Below are 8482 nucleotides of genomic sequence, written 5' to 3' on the forward strand. Positions count from 1 at the left end.
TGGCTGAGGCCATGTACACCACCCCCGGGCCTTTGATGCTGGCTGAGGCCAACTACACCACACCAGGTCCTGTGGATCCGGCTGAGGCCGTCTACAACACACCAAGGGTTGTGGGGCTGGTCAAACGCTAAAATGAGTCCTTTGGTTAGGGTATTAGGCAAGCATGCAGTTACCGTTAACAGTGTAGTTAAATTGGAGGCTTGTGTTCATAACTTTGAGTACTGGGCACCTCACTACTTGATACCATAAATTGACGCTTTGTGCTGGAGCCAGCAACTTACGGCCATACCGCCTTGGCAACGCCCGATCTCGTCTGATCTCGGAAGCTAAGCACGGTTGGGCTTGGTTAGTACTTGAATGGGAGACTGCATGGGAATACCAGGTGCTGTAAGCATTTACTTTTCATGTCACTGAGCTGGTTTTGATCCAGAGAAGGAGGGTGTTGAAAGACCCAAAGCAGCGGTCCATTAATAATGCCACATTAACGACATACCTTTTGGCTGTTTTCAGCAATGTCTTGTGCTGCTGTGTGAGTCCATCCGCACCACACCGAGGCCTATTCTGCTAACATTGGTCATCTACATTACACCAGGGCCTGTGCTTCTGGCTGTGGACCTGTGCAGCCAGCTTAGGCCACCTACACCACACCAGGGCCTGTGGCTCTGGCTGAGGCTGTCTACATCAAAATAGGGCTTGTGCTACTGGCTGAGGCCATGGACACCACACCAAGACCTGTGCTGCTGGCTGAAGCTATGGACACCACACAAGGGCATTTGGCTCTGGCTGAGGCCATGAACACCACACCAGGGCCTGTGGCTCTGGCTGAGGCCAGCTACACCACACCATGGCCAGTGCTTCTGACTGAGGCCATGGAAACCACACCAGGCCCTGTACTGCTGGCTGTGGACCTGTGCAGCCAGTTTAGGCCACCTACACCATACCATGGCCTGTGGCTTTGTCTGAGGCCATGTACACCACACCAGGGCCTGTGGCTCTGGCTGAGGCCAACTACACCACACCAGGGCCTTGGCTCTGGCTGAGGCCATGTACACCACACAGGGCCTGTGGCTCTGGTTGAGGCCATGTACACCACACAAGTACTGCGCTGCTGGCTGAGGCAACTACACCACAACTGGGCCTGTGGCGCTGGAAGCGGCCATCTACAACACACCAGGGCTGTGCTGCTGGATGAGGCCATGTTCATCACCCCTGGGCCTGTGCTACTGGCTGAGGCAAACTACATCATACAGGACCTGTGCAGCCGGCTTAGGCCACCTACACCACACCAGGACCTGTGCTGCTGGCTGAGGCTATGTACACCACACCAGGGCCTGTGCTTCTGGCTGAGGCCAACTACACCACACCAGATTCTGTGCTTCTGGCTGAGGCCAATTAAACCACACCAGGGCCTGTGCTTCTGGCTGTGGAACTGTGCAGCCAGCTTAGGCCACCTACACCAATCCAGGGCCTGAGGCTCTGGCTGAGGCCGTCTACATCACACCAGGGCCAGTGCTTCTTGCTGAGGCCATGGACACCACACCAGGGCCGTTGCTACTGGCTGAGGCAAACTACACCACACAGGACCAGTGCAGCCGGCTTAGGCCACCTACACCACACCAGGGCCTGTGCTGTTGGTTGAGGCCAACTACACCACACCAGGGCCTGTGGATCTGTCTGAGGCCATCTACTTCCAACCAGGGCTAGTGCTTCTGGCTGAGGCCATGGACACCACACCAGGGCCTGTGCTGCTGGCTGAGGCCAACTACACCACACCAGGGCCTGTGGCTCTGGCTGAGGCCATCTACACCACACAGGACCTGCGCTGCTGGCTGAGGCAACCTACACCACAACTTGGACTGTCGCTCTGGAAGAGGCTGTCTACAACACACCAAGGGCTGTGCTGCTGGTTGTGGACCTGTGAAGCCGGTTTAGGCTATCTACACCAAAGCAGGGCCAGAGGCTCTCGCTGAGGCCGTCTACATCACACCAGGGCCTGTGCTTCTTGCTGAGGCCATGGACACCTCACCAGGGCCTGTGTCTTTGTCTGAGCCAATGTACACCACACAGGGCCTGTGCTCCTGGATGAGGCTATGGACACCACACCAGGGCCTGTGCTGCTAGCTGAGGCCAACTACACTACACCAGGGCATGTGGCTCTGTCTGAGGCCATGTACACCACAACAGGCCCTGTGTTGTTGGCTGAGGCCACCTAAACCACACAGGACCTGTGCTGCTGGCTGAGGCTATGGACACCACCCCAGGGCCTTTGGCTCTGGCTGAGGCTTGTACACCACACAGGGCCTGTGGCTCTGGATGAGGCAACCTACACCACACCATGGTCCTGTGGCTCTGGAAGAGGCCGTCTACAACACACCAAGGGCTGTGCTGCTGGATGAGGCCATGTTCATCACTCCTGGGTATCTGATGCTGGCTGAGGCCACCTACACCACACTAGGACCTGTGCTGCTGGATGAGGCTATGGACACCACACCAGGGCCTGTGGCTCAGGCTGAAGTCAGCTACACCACACCAGGGCCTGTGCTTCTGGCTGACGCCACCTAAACCACACCAGGACCTGTGCTACTGGCTGAGGCCATGGACACCACACCAGGGCCTGTGACTCTGGCTGAGGCCGTGTACAACACAACAGGGACTGTGCTGCTGGATGAGGCAATGTTCATCACACCACGTGCTGTGCTTCTGGCTGAGGCCACCTAAACCACACAGGACCTGTGCTGCTGGCTGAGGCTATGGACACCACACCAGGGCCTGTGCTGCTGGCTGAGGCCAATTACATCACACAAGGGCCTGTGGATCTGGATGAGGCCGTCTACAACACACCAAGGGCTGTGCTGCTGGATGAGGCCATGTTCATCACCCCAGGGCCTGTGCTACTGGCTGAGGCCACCTAAACCACACTAGGACCTGTGCTGCTGGCTGATGCTATGTACACCACACCAGTGTCTGTGCTTCTGGCTGAGGCCAACTACACCACACCAGGGCATGTGCTTCTGGCTGTGGACCTGTGCAGCCAGTTTAGGCCACCTACACCAAACCAGGGCCTGAGGCTCTGGCTGAGGCCGTCTACATCACACCAGGGCCTGTGCTACTGGCTGAGGCCATGGACACCACACTAGGGCCTGTGCTACTGGCTGAGGCAAACGACACCTCACAGGACCTGTGCAGCCCGCTGAGGCAAACGACACCTCACAGGACCTGTGCAGCCGGCTTAGGCCACCTACACCACACCAGGGCCTGTGCTGCTGGTTGAGGCCAAGTACACCACACCAGGGCCTGTGGATCTGGCTGAGGCCATGTACACCACACAGGGCCTGTGGCTCTGGTTGAGGCCATGTACACCACACAGGGCCTGTGGCTCTGGTTGAGGCCATGTACACCACACAGGTCCTGCGCTGCTGGCTGAGGCAACCTACACCACAACTTGGACTGTCGCTCTGGAAGAGTCTGTCTACAACACACCAAGGGCTGTGCTGCTGGTTGTGGACCTGTGAAGCCGGTTTAGGCTATCTACACCAAAGCAGGGCCAGAGGCTCTGGATGAGGCCGTCTACATCACACCAGGGCCTGTGCTTCTTGCTGAGGCCATGGACACCTCACCAGGGCCTGTGTCTTTGTTTGAGGCAATGTACACCACACAGTGCCTGTGCTCCTGGATGAGGCTATGGACACCACACCAGGGCCTGTGCTGCTAGCTGAGGCCAACTACACCACACCAGGGCATGTGGCTCTGTCTGAGGCCATGTACACCACAACAGGCCCTGTGTTGTTGGTTGAGGCCACCTAAACCACACAGGACCTGTGCTGCTGGCTGAGGCTATGGACACCACCCCAGGGCCTTTGGCTCTGGCTGAGGCTTGTACACCACACAGGGCCTGTGGCTCTGGATGAGGCAACCTACACCACACCATGGTCCTGTAGCTCTGGAAGAGGCCGTCTACAACACACCAAGGGCTGTGCTGCTGGATGAGGCAATGTTCATCACTCCTGGGTATCTTATGCTGGCTGAGGCCACCTACACCACACTAGGACCTGTGCTGCTGGATGAGGCTATGGACACCACACCAGGGCCTGTGGCTCAGGCTGAAGTCAGCTACACCACACCAGGGCCTGTGCTTCTGGCTGACGCCACCTAAACCACAACAGGACCTGTGCTACTGGCTGAGGCCATGGACACCACACCAGGGACTGTGCTGCTGGATGAGGCAATGTTCATCACACCACGTGCTGTGCTTCTGGCTGAGGCCACCTAAACCACACAGGACCTGTGCTGCTGGCTGAGGCTATGGACACCACACCAGGGCCTGTGCTGCTGGCTGAGGCCAATTACATCACACAAGGGCCTGTGGATCTGGATGAGGCCGTCTACAACACACCAAGGGCTGTGCTGCTGGATGAGGACATGTTCATCACCCCAGGGCCTGTGCTACTGGCTGAGGCCACCTAAACCACACTAGGACCTGTGCTGCTGGCTGATGCTATGTACACCACACCAGTGTCTGTGCTTCTGGCTGAGGCCAACTACACCACACCAGGGCATGTGCTTCTGGCTGTGGACCTGTGCAGCCAGTTTAGGCCACCTACACCAAACCAGGGCCTGAGGCTCTGGCTGAGGCCGTCTACATCACACCAGGGCCTGTGCTACTGGCTGAGGCCATGGACACCACATCAGGGCCTGTGCTACTGGCTGAGGCAAACGACACCTCACAGGACCTGTGCAGCCGGCTTAGGCCACCTACACCACACAAGGGCCTGTGCTGCTGGTTGAGGCCAAGTACACCACACCAGGGCCTGTGGATCTGGCTGAGGCCATGTACACCACACAGGGCCTGTGGCTCTGGTTGAGGCCATGTACACCACACAGGGCCTGTGGCTCTTGTTGAGGCCATGTACACCACACAGGTCCTGCGCTGCTGGCTGAGGCAACCTACACCACAACTTGGACTGTCGCTCTGGAAGAGGCTGTCTACAACACACCAAGGGCTGTGCTGCTGGTTGTGGACCTGTGAAGCCGGTTTAGGCTATCTACACCAAAGCAGGGCCAGAGGCTCTCGCTGAGGCCGTCTACATCACACCAGGGCCTGTGCTTCTTGCTGAGGCCATGGACACCTCACCATGGCCTGTGTCTTAGTCTGAGGCAATGTACACCACACAGGGCCTGTGCTCCTGGATGAGGCTATGGACACCACACCAGGGCCTGTGCTGCTAGCTGAGGCCAACTACACCACACCAGGGCATGTGGCTCTGTCTGAGGCCATGTACACCACAACAGGCCGTGTGTTGTTGGCTGAGGCCACCTAAACCACACAGGACCTGTGCTGCTGGCTGAGGCTATGGACACCACCCCAGGGCCTTTGGCTCTTGCTGAGGCCTGTGGCTCCAGGCCTCAGCAAGAGCCACATCCAGGGCCTGTGGCTCTGGAAGAGGCCGTCTACAACACACCAAGGGCTGTGCTGCTGGATGAGGCCATGTTCATCACTCCTGGGTATCTGATGCTGGCTGAGGCCACCTACACCACACTAGGACCTGTGCTGCTGGATGAGGCTATGGACACCACACCAGGGCCTGTGGCTCAGGCTGAAGTCAGCTACACCACACCAGGGCCTGTGCTTCTGGCTGACGCCACCTAAACCACACCAGGACCTGTGCTACTGGCTGAGGCCATGGACACCACACCAGGGCCTGTGACTCTGGCTGAGGCCGTGTACAACACAACAGGGACTGTGCTGCTGGATGAGGCAATGTTCATCACACCACGTGCTGTGCTTCTGGCTGAGGCCACCTAAACCACACAGGACCTGTGCTGCTGGCTGAGGCTATGGACACCACACCAGGGCCTGTGCTGCTGGCTGAGGCCAATTACATCACACAAGGGCCTGTGGATCTGGATGAGGCCGTCTACAACACACCAAGGGCTGTGCTGCTGGATGAGGCCATGTTCATCACCCCAGGGCCTGTGCTACTGGCTGAGGCCACCTAAACCACACTAGGACCTGTGCTGCTGGCTGATGCTATGTACACCACACCAGTGTCTGTGCTTCTGGCTGAGGCCAACTACACCACACCAGGGCATGTGCTTCTGGCTGTGGACCTGTTCAGCCAGTTTAGGCCACCTACACCAAACCAGGGCCTGAGGCTCTGGCTGAGGCCGTCTACATCACACCAGGGCCTGTGCTACTGGCTGAGGCCATGGACACCACATTAGGGCCTGTGCTACTGGCTGAGGCAAACGACACCTCACAGGACCTGTGCAGCCGGCTTAGGCCACCTACACCACACCAGGGCCTGTGCTGCTGGTTGAGGCCAAGTACACCACACCAGGGCCTGTGGATCTGGCTGAGGCCATGTACACCACACAGGGCCTGTGGCTCTGGTTGAGGCCATGTACACCACACAGGGCCTGTGGCTCTGGTTGAGGCCATGTACACCACACAGGTCCTGCGCTGCTGGCTGAGGCAACCTACACCACAACTTGGACTGTCGCTCTGGAAGAGGCCGTCTACAACACACCAAGGGCTGTGCTGCTGGTTGTGGACCTGTGAAGCCGGTTTAGGCTATCTACACCAAAGCAGGGCCAGAGGCTCTGGCTGAGGCCGTCTACATCACACCAGGGCCTGTGCTTCTTGCTGAGGCCATGGACACCTCACCAGGGCCTGTGTCTTTGTCTGAGGCAATGTACACCACACAGGGCCTGTGCTCCTGGATGAGGCTATGGACACCACACCAGGGCCTGTGCTGCTAGCTAAGGCCAACTACACCACACCATGGCCTGTGGCTCTGGCTGAGGCCATGGACACCACACCAAGGCCTGTGCTGCTGGCTGAGGCAATGTACAGCACACTGAGCCTGTGGCTCTGGGTGAGGCCGTCTACAACACACCAAGGGCTGTGCTGCTGGGTGAGGCCATGTTCATCACCCCTGGGCCTGTGCTACTGGCTGAGGCAAACTACATCACACCAGGGCCTGTGCAGCCGGCTTAGGCCACCTACACCACACCAGGGCCTTTGGCTCTGGCTGAGGCCATGTACACCACACAGGGCCTGTGGCTCTGGTTGAGGCCATGTACACCACACAAGTACTGCGCTGCTGGCTGAGGCAACTACACCACAACTGGGCCTGTGGTGCTGGAATCGGCCATCTACAACACACCAAGGGCTGTGCTGCTGGATGAGGCTATGGACACCACACCAGGGCCTGTGGCTCTGGCTGACGTCAGCTACACCACACCAGGGCCTGTGCTTCTGGCTGAGGCCAACTTCACCACACCAGGGCCTGTGCTTCTGGCTGTGGACCTGTGCAGCCGGTTTAGGCTATCTACACCAAACCAGGGCCAGAGGCTCTGGATGAGGCCGTCTACATCACACCAGGGCCTGTGGTTCTTGCTGAGGCCATGGATACCTCACCAGGGCCTGTCGCACTGTCTGAGGCCGTCTACAACACACCAGGGCCTGTGCTGCTGGTTGAGGCCAAGTACACCACACCAGGGCCTGTGGATCTGGCTGAGGCCATGTACACCACACAGGGCCTGTGGCTCTGGTTGAGGCCATGTACACCACACAGGGCCTGTGGCTCTGGTTGAGGCCATGTACACCACACAGGTCCTGCGCTGCTGGCTGAGGCAACCTACACCACAACTTGGACTGTCGCTCTGGAAGAGGCTGTCTACAACACACCAAGGGCTGTGCTGCTGGTTGTGGACCTGTGAAGCCGGTTGAGGCTATCTACACCAAAGCAGGGCCAGAGGCTCTGGCTGAGGCCGTCTACATCACACCAGGGCCTGTGCTTCTTGCTGAGGCCATGGACACCTCACCAGGGCCTGTGTCTTTGTCTGAGCCAATGTACACCACACAGGGCCTGTGCTCCTGGATGAGGCTATGGACACCACACCAGGGCCTGTGCTGCTAGCTGAGGCCAACTACACCACACCAGGGCATGTGGCTCTGTCTGAGGCCATGTACACCACAACAGGCCGTGTGTTGTTGGCTGAGGCCACCTAAACCACACAGGACCTGTGCTGCTGGCTGAGGCTATGGACACCACCCCAGGGCCTTTGGCTCTGGATGAGGCAACCTACACCACACAGGGCCTGTGGCTCTGGATGAGGCAACCTACACCACACCATGGTCCTGTGGCTCTGGAAGAGGCCGTCTACAACACACCAAGGGCCGTGCTGCTGGATGAGGCCATGTTCATCACTCCTGGGTATCTGATGCTGGCTGAGGCCACCTACACCACACTAGGACCTGTGCTGCTGGATGAGGCTATGGACACCACACCAGGGCCTGTGGCTCAGGCTGAAGTCAGCTACACCACACCAGGGCCTGTGCTTCTGGCTGACGCCACCTAAACCACACCAGGACCTGTGCTACTGGCTGAGGCCATGGACACCACACCAGGGCCTGTGACTCTGGCTGAGGCCGTGTACAACACAACAGGGACTGTGCTGCTGGATGAGGCAATGTTCA

General features: G+C 58.6%; 1 non-coding gene across 1 annotated transcript; it reads left to right on the forward strand.

Moving 5' to 3' along the window:
• Positions 1-275: 275 nt before the first annotated feature.
• Positions 276-394, forward strand: LOC134629907 (5S ribosomal RNA). The gene has a single exon (XR_010094111.1). It is a non-coding gene; the product is annotated as a 5S ribosomal RNA (ribosomal RNA).
• Positions 395-8482: the final 8088 nt, after the last annotated feature.

Source organism: Pelmatolapia mariae, linkage group LG6 (genome assembly GCF_036321145.2).
Source record: "Pelmatolapia mariae isolate MD_Pm_ZW linkage group LG6, Pm_UMD_F_2, whole genome shotgun sequence".
Classification (NCBI taxonomy): Eukaryota; Metazoa; Chordata; class Actinopteri; order Cichliformes; family Cichlidae; genus Pelmatolapia; species Pelmatolapia mariae.